The 10,471-nt window shown below is 43.9% G+C and overlaps 1 non-coding gene across 1 annotated transcript; it reads right to left on the reverse strand.

Moving 5' to 3' along the window:
• Positions 1 to 2,232: 2,232 nt before the first annotated feature.
• On the reverse strand, positions 2,233 to 2,339 carry LOC123464179. Its single transcript, XR_006639419.1, has one exon. It is a non-coding gene; the product is annotated as a U6 spliceosomal RNA (small nuclear RNA).
• Between the last annotated feature and the right edge of the window lie 8,132 nt (positions 2,340 to 10,471).

Below are 10,471 nucleotides of genomic sequence, written 5' to 3' on the forward strand. Positions count from 1 at the left end.
CTTATTTTTCTAAGAGCGACAGAGAGAGAAAGAAGCAGAGAGAGAGAATGAGTGCACCAGGGCCTCCAGCCATTGCAAATGAACTCCAGATGCATGCACCATCTTGTGCATCTGGCTTACGTGGGTCCTGGGGAAGCGAGCCTCAAACCAGGGTCCTTAGGCTTCACGGGCAAGCGTTTAACCGCTAAGCCATCTCTCCAGCCCCTCTGTCTGCTTTCTGACTGACCAATGTGACCAGCTGTTCCTGTCACCAGACCTCTCGCACTATAACGGGCTGTACCCTCAAACTGTAAGCCAAAATAAATCCTTCCTTCCTTAAGTTGCTTTTGCAGTGAGAAAAGTTAGCACAATGCACAATGCTAAGCAGCGAGGGGGTGGGGGATGGGAAACTACCCATACCGAGAATGTCAAATGAAGAGGTTCAGCAGGTGCCTGGGTTAAGCTTTGACTCTTCAATGTCACACACAGCCTCATGCTTTGAATACTTCTCCAGATGCTGGCATGGTCTGGGGAGGCTGTGGGACCTTTAGAAGATAGGGCATAGCAAAGTCCCTGGTACCGGCCTCCCTCTCTGCTTCTTAGTCCATTGTCATGAGATCAGGCTCCACTCCATACTCCATGGAGTGAGCCACTCCACCCCGATGGACTGGACTCTTCAGAAACGGTGAGCCAAAATATATTATTTGCCTAAATTGTTTCTACCAGGTCCTTTGCTCACAGCAATGCAGAAGGAATAATACGCCATCTCAGAGATTCTGACAGTGTGCAGAGACGTTTGGCAGCTGCTCCTTCTTGTCTCTAATAGCAAGGTAAAATATTAAACAATGGTGAGATCATAGGTTGCTACCCATAAATTATAGTTAGTGGTGTTCTGAAAGAGTTCATTGAAAAATCCTGTCTGAAGATTAAATCAAGATGTCAGACTGCAGAAACTTACCTCTGCAAAATCCCACGGAGTTGCAGTAAAGATTGAGAGATGGGGACTAGAGAGATTGCTTAGTGGTTAAGGTGCTTACTTGCCAAGCCAAAGGACCCTGGTTCAACTCATTGGGACCCATGTAAGCCAGATGCACAAGGTGGTGCCTGCATCTGGAGCTCGTTTGTAGTGGCTGGAGGCCCTGGTGTGTCCATTCTCTCTCTCTCTCTTTCTCTCTCTCTCCTCCCTCTCAAATATATAAATAAATTATATATATTTATATAAATAAAAAATATATATATATTTACAGAGAGAGAGAGATTGAGAGATGGAGGACAACTAATTGGTCACAAAACTGGGAACAAAAAGTGTCATAAAGGACTGAAGAGATGGCTTATAAGTTAAGGTGCTTACCTGCAAAGCCAAAGGACCCTCAATTCCCCTGGACCCACATAAGCCAGATGCACAAGGTGGCCCCTACATCTGGAGTTCATTTACAGAGGCTGGATGCCCTGACGTACCTATTTGTCTCTCTCACTACCTCCTTCCCTCTCTCTCAAATAAATAAATAAAAATAATTTTTTTAAAGTGTCATCCATGTTGCAGATATCTTTAGGAGATGGGATCAAATCCTGGGTAAACAAATGAGAAAAGCTGTACCACACATCCACACAGGCTCCAGAAGGTGGAAGAAGTTTTGGGAGGCACTGAGCTCTCAAAAAGCAGATTCCGTGGATGGTGTGTCCTCAGAAATAACCAGAGTGGGGCTGGAGAGATGGGTTAGTGGTTAAGGCATTTGCCTGCAAAGCCAAAGGACCCAAGTTAGATTCCCTGGGACCCATGGTAGCCAAATGCACAAGGGGGCACAAGCTTCTGGAGTTTGTTTGCAGTAGCTGGAGGCCCTGGTAGGCCCATTCACTCTCTCTCTTTCTCTGCCTCTCTCTCTGATAAATAAAATATATATTTTAATATATAAATAAAATATATATTTTAATATATATATTTTATTTATTTGAGTCACAGAGAGAATGAGGCAGATAGAGACAGAATGGGCGCCCCATGGCCTCTAGCCACTGCAAACGAACTGCAGATACATGTGCTGCCTTGTGCATCAGGCTTATGTGGGTCCTGGGGAATCAAACCTGGGTCCTTAAGCTTCGCAGGTAAGCGTCTTAACTGCTTAACCACCAATCCATTTCTCCAGCCCAGTGTACTGAATTTTGAATTTAGGAATTTTAATAACCTCTAAATAACACACATACATCATCTTTAAGTGTTATCTTTTTTTAAGAACATGTTTTTTTATTTAGCATATGAAAAATATGGAACATTTTGTGAATTTGTGTGTCATCCTTGCTCAGGGGCCATGCTAATCTTCTCTGTATTATTCCGCTTTTAGTATATGTGCTGCTGAAGTGAGCACAAGTTTTATCTTTTTAAAAATATTTTTATTTATTTGTAAGCAGAAAGAGAGAAAATCCAGGCATGGTGGTGCACACCTTTGATCTCAGCACTCGGGAGTCAGAGGAGGATTGCCATGAGTTCGAGACAATCCTGAGACTACACAGTGAATTCTAGGTCAGCCTGGGCTAGAGTGAAACCTTACCTCAAAAAAATAAATAAATAAATAAATAAATAAATAAAATAAAATAAATAAAAAGAAAGAAAGAGAGAGAGAGAGAGAGTGCGAATGGGCATGCCGGAGCTTCTTGTCACTGCAAACAAATTCCAGATGCATGTGACACTTTGTGCATGTGGCTTATGTGGGTCCTAGGGAATTGAACTGGTGTCCTTTGGCTTTGCAGACAAATGCCTTAACTGCTAAGCCATCTCTCCAGCTACAAAATATTTTTTTAAAAGAAGTTAGCAAATGAAATAAAAAGATAAATGAAATTATTTTATAAATTTTCTTACAATTTTAAGGAAAATATGATTATAAATGGTAAAATATATCTCTTTATTACAAAAGTAGCAATATCCCTCAATGAAGTTCTTGATGTTATTGAGGAAGCAATGATTTCTAAATATTTAAAAATGATTTTTTGTATTTTATTTTAAAATAATTTAATTTTTAAATTCTTTATTTTTTATTTATTTTTTATTTTTTGAGGTAGGGTCTCACTCTAGCTCTAACCTAGAACTCACTATGTAGTCTCAGGGTGGCCTCAAACTCACGGTGATCCTCCTACCTCTGCCTCCCCAAGTGTTGGGATTAAAAAACACCTGGCTAATTTTTTATATTTTTATTTATTTATTTGCAAGCAGAGAAAGACAGAGAGAAGAGAGATAGAAAGAAAGAGTGGGGCTGGAGAGATGGCTTAGCAGTTAAGCGCTTGCCTGTGAAGCCTAAGGACCCCAGTTCGAGGCTCGGTTCCCCAGGTCCCACGTTAGCCAGATGCACAAGGGGGCGCACGCGTCTGGAGTTCGTTTGCAGAGGCTGGAAGCCCTGGCGCGCCCGTTCTCTCTCTCCCCCTCTACCTGTCTTTCTCTCTGTGTCTGTCGCTCTCAAATAAATAAATAAATAAAATTTAAAAAAGAAAGAAAGAAAGAGCGTATCAGGACCTAGTGCCACTGCAAAGGCCACCCCCACACCCGTGGTTTCTATAATAAAAAACGTAACAAATGTATACCCACAGTAGAATCCATATGAAAGACACCCTATAAGATGAAAAGAGCACAAGAAAGGCAAAGATACAAAGTTAAAGAACCAGTGGAAAGGACAAAATATCAGCTAACTTGTAGTTGTCTACATATGATATGATTAAAATTAATAACAAGGGATTGGAGAGAGGGATTAGTGGCTAAACCGCTTGCCTTCAAAGCCTAAGGACCAAGTTAGCCTCCCCAGAACCCGTGTAAACCAGATGCACAGATGGCGCACGCACACAAGGTGGCGCACGTGTCTGGAGTTTGCAGCGGTTAAGGCCCTGGCATGCCAATTCTCTCTCTCTCATAGAATAAATACATGAATTAATAAATAAAATCAGTAACAAGTTTAACATGTAGAGTAGATGTTCAGCTGTTTTTCAGTAAAAGACCACAGAGTCAAGCCTTTCAGTTTTGTGTTTAGAAGGTCCTTTTGTCACAGCTCCTCAGCGCAGTGCCGTAGTGAATGCAGCCATAATCAGTAAGTGAACGGGCATGCCCGGGTTCTAGTAAAACTTTATTTACAAAAGGAGGGGACAGGCAAACTCCTATTCTAGATGATTGCCACATGGGAGTGGAAGGGATAAAAGCACGATGAGCAGATAGATTTAATTTAAATGAGAGAGGGAAAATCCAATGCATGACAGGTATTCTCCAATGAAAGTAAATAATCTGCCGGGCATGGTGGCACACGCCTTTAATCCCAGCACTCAGGAGGCAGAGGTAGGAGGATCGCTGTGAGTTTGAGGCCATCCTGAGACTACACAGTGAATTCCAGGTCAGCCTGGACTAGAGCAAGACTCTACCTCAAAAAAACAAAACAAAACAAAACAAAAAAAGTAAATAATCTAAAATTTGGTAAGATAACAACAACATATCCAGTTACGTTACTTATAAGAAATACTTCTAAAAACAAAGTTGAAAATAAAAAAGCACACAAACAAGCATCAGGCAATTATTAGCAAAGCAAACAAACACGGTAACAATGTTAGACAGAAAGAATGGAATGGCCAGGCGTGGTGGCGCACGCCTTTAATCCCAGCACTTGGGAGGCACAGATAGGAGGATCACCGTGAGTGCAAGGCCACCCTGAGACTCCAAAGTGAATTCCAGATCAGCCTAGGGTAGAGTGAGACCCTACCTCAAAAAAACAAAACAAAACAAAAAAAAAAAAAAAGGAATGTCAAAATGATTCAACCGAATAACATCCACATTTGACGGCAAATAAAATTCCCTAAGAAGTGTTACTAATGACGAACCTTTACATATCTCACACTGCATCGTCAAGAATCAAGTTTATCATGTAAGTTATGAAGTAAAAACTGACAGACATATCAGCAGGAATGAAACTAACACGTATCTCACTGTGAGATCAAGTTGAAAAAACCGGTAGAGGGAATTTGAATGACACGGTGAGAAGCTTGATTGAATAAAGGACTTTGAACATAATAAACGATGAATGCACAGTTTCTTCAAACACACATGAAACATTAACGAGCTTGCCAAAACACCCAGGGAGGTGTTAATAAAGTCCCAGATAAGACACCATCCACATTAGTCTTTGATCACACAGTCCCACTTAGAATTAACAAGCAAATAGGAGCTAGGCATGGTGGCTCACACCTGTAATCCTTGATTCAGGATGATGTAGGAGAGGATTGCCATGAGTTCAAGGCCAGCCTGGGTTATGCAGTAATTTCCAGGCAAGCCTGAACTACAGAATGATACCCTGTCTTGAACAAACAAAACTTTTGAGCCAAATGTGATGTGATTAACGCCTATAATCCCAGTACATGGGAGGCTAAGGCAGGAGGGTTAGCATGAGTTCAAGACTTGTCTATGCCCCAGAGTAAAAACTGTCTCAACTCTCCCCTTGAAAAAATTATAAACTTGGCCATAAAAACACCCAACCCCAGTGACCTACTTCCCTCAGCAAGCCTCCCCCTCCTACGGGCCTCACAGCTTCCCAAACAGCGCCATCTGCTGGGCAGCAAGCGTTCAAACACATGAGCCCCTCCGGCCATTTCACATCCAAAGCACGCGTCTCCTTCTTCCGGGAAAGTCAAATTCGTAGGTGTGGTTTCTTGATCTTGTCCAAGAGCTCTTGTATACTGCGATCATTCTTTGTTTCTTTACTGATGTCTGAATATAGTACATTCTCAAGCTTATCTTCTGTTCCTCATATTTACAGTTCTGCATTGTCTATTCCATTGTTGATACTTTCCATTGTAATTTTTTTTTTTGAGGCAAGCCCAATAGACTGTCGTGGTTTTTTTTTTTTTTTTTTATAAATGTGAGAGATCCGGAGCAAGGGAGAGCAGGAGCGAGAGAACTGGCACACCAGGACATTCAGCCACCGTAATTGAATTCCTCGTGTGCCACCTTGTGCGCATGTGCAACTTTGCATGTTTGTGCATCTGGTTTACATGGGGTCTGAAAAGTCAAACATGGGGCCTTTGGCTTTGCAGGCAAGCACCTTACCTACTAAGCCATCTCTCCAGCCCCCATTGTGATTTTTTGCATATGTGTGTGGTATGTGCATGTGTTTTTGGTGGGTCGTGTGGGTGTGTGAGTGTGTGCCTGTGTGTGTGGTATGTAGTGTGTGGTGTGTAGTGAGTGTGTATGCGCATGTGTGCATGCAGTGTGTGCACGTGTACACGCCATGTGGCATCTTGGAGCTTGCGGTGGTGAGGTGTGCTCGCCTGCAGTGGCAGAGGGGAAGGTAAGGCATCCCAGTCCATCGCTCTTCTGCCCTTACTTGAGCCTGAGTCTCTTACGGATCTTGGCGCTTGATGATTCTCCATCTCTGCTCCCCATGGGCTGGGGTTACAGACTTCTGTGGTGGTGCCCAGCGATTTATGTGGGCCCTGGGGGTCGGACTCACGTGGTATCTCAGGCCTCCTCAGGCCCTCCGGCTTGCACAGGAAGTGGTCTCACACACTGTCGTCTCTCTAGCTCCCAATGTACTTTTTTTATATGATTGAGATTGTCATTTCTTTTTTATTTTATTTTTAATATATATATATATATATATATATTGGGTTTTTTTGAGGTACAGTGTCACTCTGGCTCAGGCTGACCTGGAATTCACTATGTAGTCTCAGGGAAGCCTCGAACTCACGGTGATCCTCCTACCTCTGCTCAGATTAAAGGCGTGCGCCACCAAGCCCGGCTCTATTTTTAATATATTTTTATTGATAGCTTCCATAATTGTAAACAATATCCCATGGTAATTCCTTCTCTCCCCTCACTTTCCCCTTTGAAACTCCACTCTCCATCTTATCCCCTCCCCCTCTCAATCTCTCTTTTATTTTGATATCAGGATCTTTTCTTCCTATTATGATGGTCTTGTGTAGGTACTGTCAGGCACTGTGAGGTCATGGATATCCAGGCCATTTTGTGTCTGAAGGATCACTTTGTAAGGAGTCCTACCCTTCCTTTGGCTTACATTCTTTCTGCCACCTCTTCCACAATGGACCCTGAGTCTTGGAAGGTGTGATAGAGATGTTTCAGTGCTGAGCACTCCTCTGTCACTTCTCAGCACCATGGTGCCTCCTGAGTCATCCCAAGGTCACTGCCATCTGAAAAGAGAAGCTTCTCTAACCAAAAGTGAGAGTAGCATTAATATATGGGTATGAACAGTAAGAGAAGTGCTTACTGGGCAGTTTGATGAACATAGTTTATACTTTTAGCCAGACAGCAGCAGACGTTACACTCCTAGGGCTCATGACTACCCCTGTTGTAGGCTTTCAGTATCAGGGATGTATTCCCTCCCAAGAAGCCGGGCTCTCTTTCTTCCTCTCTCTCTCTTTCCTCCTCTGGCCTTTGCTTCTAAAGCAATTTCCTATTGGCAAGCACCACCACAACTGGCTTGCTCTCTTTGCCTCTCTCTCTGTCTCTCTATCTGCCTCTTTCTTTCAAATAAATAAACAAATACTAAGAAGAAAATGGTGACCCCAAAGGAAGAAAAAGATGAAGTGTTGGAGAGGCTTCTTTCTAAGTCTTCCAGGAGGAGGTGGGAGTGTGGAGTCAGTTGATGTTGAAGACACTTGTCTTTCCTACCATTTAGGCTGGTGTTCGAAGTACACTGGTCAACAGTGGGATGCAGACACCCCCTGCTCCTCCCACCCAGTAGGAACTTCCCTTCTTTGTGTACCAGAAGCCTCTGCTGGCCACACTCAGCGTTGCAGAATGTGGCCCTGCGGGTTCTGCCATGGTTTGCACTCCCTGGGGCGTCTAATGTTCTAGCTAGGGCATGCCTCCAGAATACAAAGGGAATGAGGGAGGCAAACCTACCGCTGAGATCCCTACTGAGACTAGTCTCAGTTTTAAAATCCTGCTCAGAGTGGGGCATGTTGGCACAAGCCTTTAATCCCAGCACTAGGGAGTCAGAGGTAGGAGGATCTCCGTGAGTTCGAGGCCACCCTGAGACTACAGATTAAATTCCAGGTCAGTCTGGGCTAGCATGAGATCCTACCTGAAAAAACCAAAAAAGCATTTTTTTAATTGAAAAAAAAAAAATCCTGCTCAGCAGCCAACACCTTGCTGGAGGTATGGGGTTGCAGAAGGCAAGAACCCTGAGGACCTTCAGGGTTCAGGACCAGCCCCAGTGGAGGGGAATCACATGCAGATACAAGGGTTCCAAGGTTGGATCACCTGCAGACCTCTGCCTGGGGGTCGTGGGGGGCGGGACGGTAGTCGGACTTTGCATTTAACCTCCATTCCAAACCGCATTCATTCCAGGCCACAGATGGCGAGCCTACCAACCCCGTGGTCCCCGCCCTGCCAAGCTGAACCTCCTGAACTTCTCCACATGTCAGCTTCCAGCCCGCCTCTCCATCACTGCCTACCGAGGTGGTCTCCAGCCCTGGAGCTGTCATAGCTTGACTCCAGACTCCTTGCCTTGTCATTTCTCCTTGTTACCAGGTCCCCAGGCGAACTCAATCTTAAATAACAGGTTCCCTCCCAAGTCAGTGACCAGCCGCAGCCCTCCAAGACAAAGTGACAAAATGGACCTTTTCCACTGACCCTTACTGTCTCACCACAACTCCCATCTGGGTCTGAGGAGGGTGGGAACCGTGGGCTCGTCCTGTGGTTAGGTGAGCCTCTCCATTTTCACCAGAGCCGCTGCTGGGCCTTGGGTTGAGTCGGCTGTCCTCCCTGCTGTGCGGCAGCTGGAACCCTGGGCTCGCCCCTTTCCACTAGTCACCTTTTGGTCTCTGCACACATTTCAGCTGTCCTCTTAACTCTGTGATTTGTTTGTTTTTTCAATGTAAGTAAGTTTGGTTTTTCGGAGTAGGGTCTCTCTAGCCCAGGCTGACCTGGAATTCACTATACAGTCTCAGGGTGGCCTCGAACTCACAGTGACACGATCCTCCTACCTCTGCCTCCCCAGTGCTGGGACTAAAGGCATGTACCACCCCCCCCCCCAGCTTATTTATTTGTTTGAGGTAGAGTCTGACTGTAGCCCAGGCTGACCTGGAACTCACTCTGTAGTCCCAGGCTGGCCTTTGAACTTACATTGATCCTCCTACCTCTGCCTCCTGAGTGCTGAGATTAAAGGCGTATATTTTTGTGATTTCTCTCTTTCATTCTTCCTCATCCCGACTCTCCTCACTCTCCCCATCTCAGAGGCAGTCCACTATTCACCAGCATTGCGATTTTGCTGAAAATCAGTGGGCTGTATAGATAAGACCTCTTTTTTATTATTTATTTATTTATTTATTAGTAGTAGTAGTATTGGTTTTCAGAGGAAGGGTCTCACTTTAGCTCAGGCTGACTTGGAATTCACTGTGTAGTCTCAGGGTGGCCTCAAGCTCATGGTGATCCTCCCTCTGCCTCCCGAGTGCTGGGTTTAAAGGCATGAACCACCACACTTGGCCTATGGGTCTCTTTGTATATACTCAGTTCCACTTATCTATATAGCTGTACTCTCACAAATGTCACATTATCTGGACTATTTTGTTTTTTAAAAAGATTTTTCCAGGGCTGGAGAGATGGCTTAGCAGTTGAGGTGCATGCCTAAGGAACCAGGTTTGATTCTCTAGGTCCCATATAAGCCAGATGCACATGGTGGTGCATGCGTCTGGAGTTCATTTGTGGTGGCTAGAGGCCCTAGCAAGCTCATTCTCACTCACTCTCTTTGTCTCCCCCACCCCCCCCGTCTCTAATAAATAAATAAAAATAAATCTTAAAAAAAAATCCTTGGGCTGGAGAGATGGCCTAGCCATTAAGGCGCATGCCTGCAAAGCATAAGGACCCAGGTTTGATTCTTCAGGTCCCATGTAGGCCAGATGCACATGGTGTCACATGTGTCTGGAGTTCATTTGCAGTGGCTAGAAGTCCTGGTACACTCATTCTCACTCACTCTCACTCTCTCTCTCCTTCTCTCTCTGACTGTAATAAATAAATAAAAATAAAATCTTTTAAAAATCCTTGTAACCCAATATAAACATAGGCTTGATTTGAATAGACATTACATAAAAGAAAATGAATACATAAAGGAATATGAAAATACATTCAACATAATAGAGGAAAGCACATTAAAAAAAAGATTTTGACAAATTTCTTTTTCTTTCATTTCCTCTCTTTCCTTTTTTTCTTTTCTTCTCTGTCTTTCTTATTTAGTTGTTAATGTCTCACCTCTCTCTTCTTCTTTGTATTTCTTTCTCTCTTTGGCAAGGAGTCACTATTGATCTTAGGCTGACCTTCATCTCTTGATCTTCCTGCCTCACCATCATAACTATTTTAAAAGTCTAGGATAGTGGCTTTTAGACTTTTCCAATGTTGTGAAATTGTCACTGTCTTATCCCAGAATATTTCCATGATCCCACCTGTGTTATTGATCAGCCTCAGCAATCCTTTCTCTCCAACTCCCTACAGCCATTAATCTACTTTCTGTTTTCATTA

Source organism: Jaculus jaculus, chromosome 10, assembly GCF_020740685.1.
Source record: "Jaculus jaculus isolate mJacJac1 chromosome 10, mJacJac1.mat.Y.cur, whole genome shotgun sequence".
NCBI lineage: Eukaryota > Metazoa > Chordata > Mammalia > Rodentia > Dipodidae > Jaculus > Jaculus jaculus.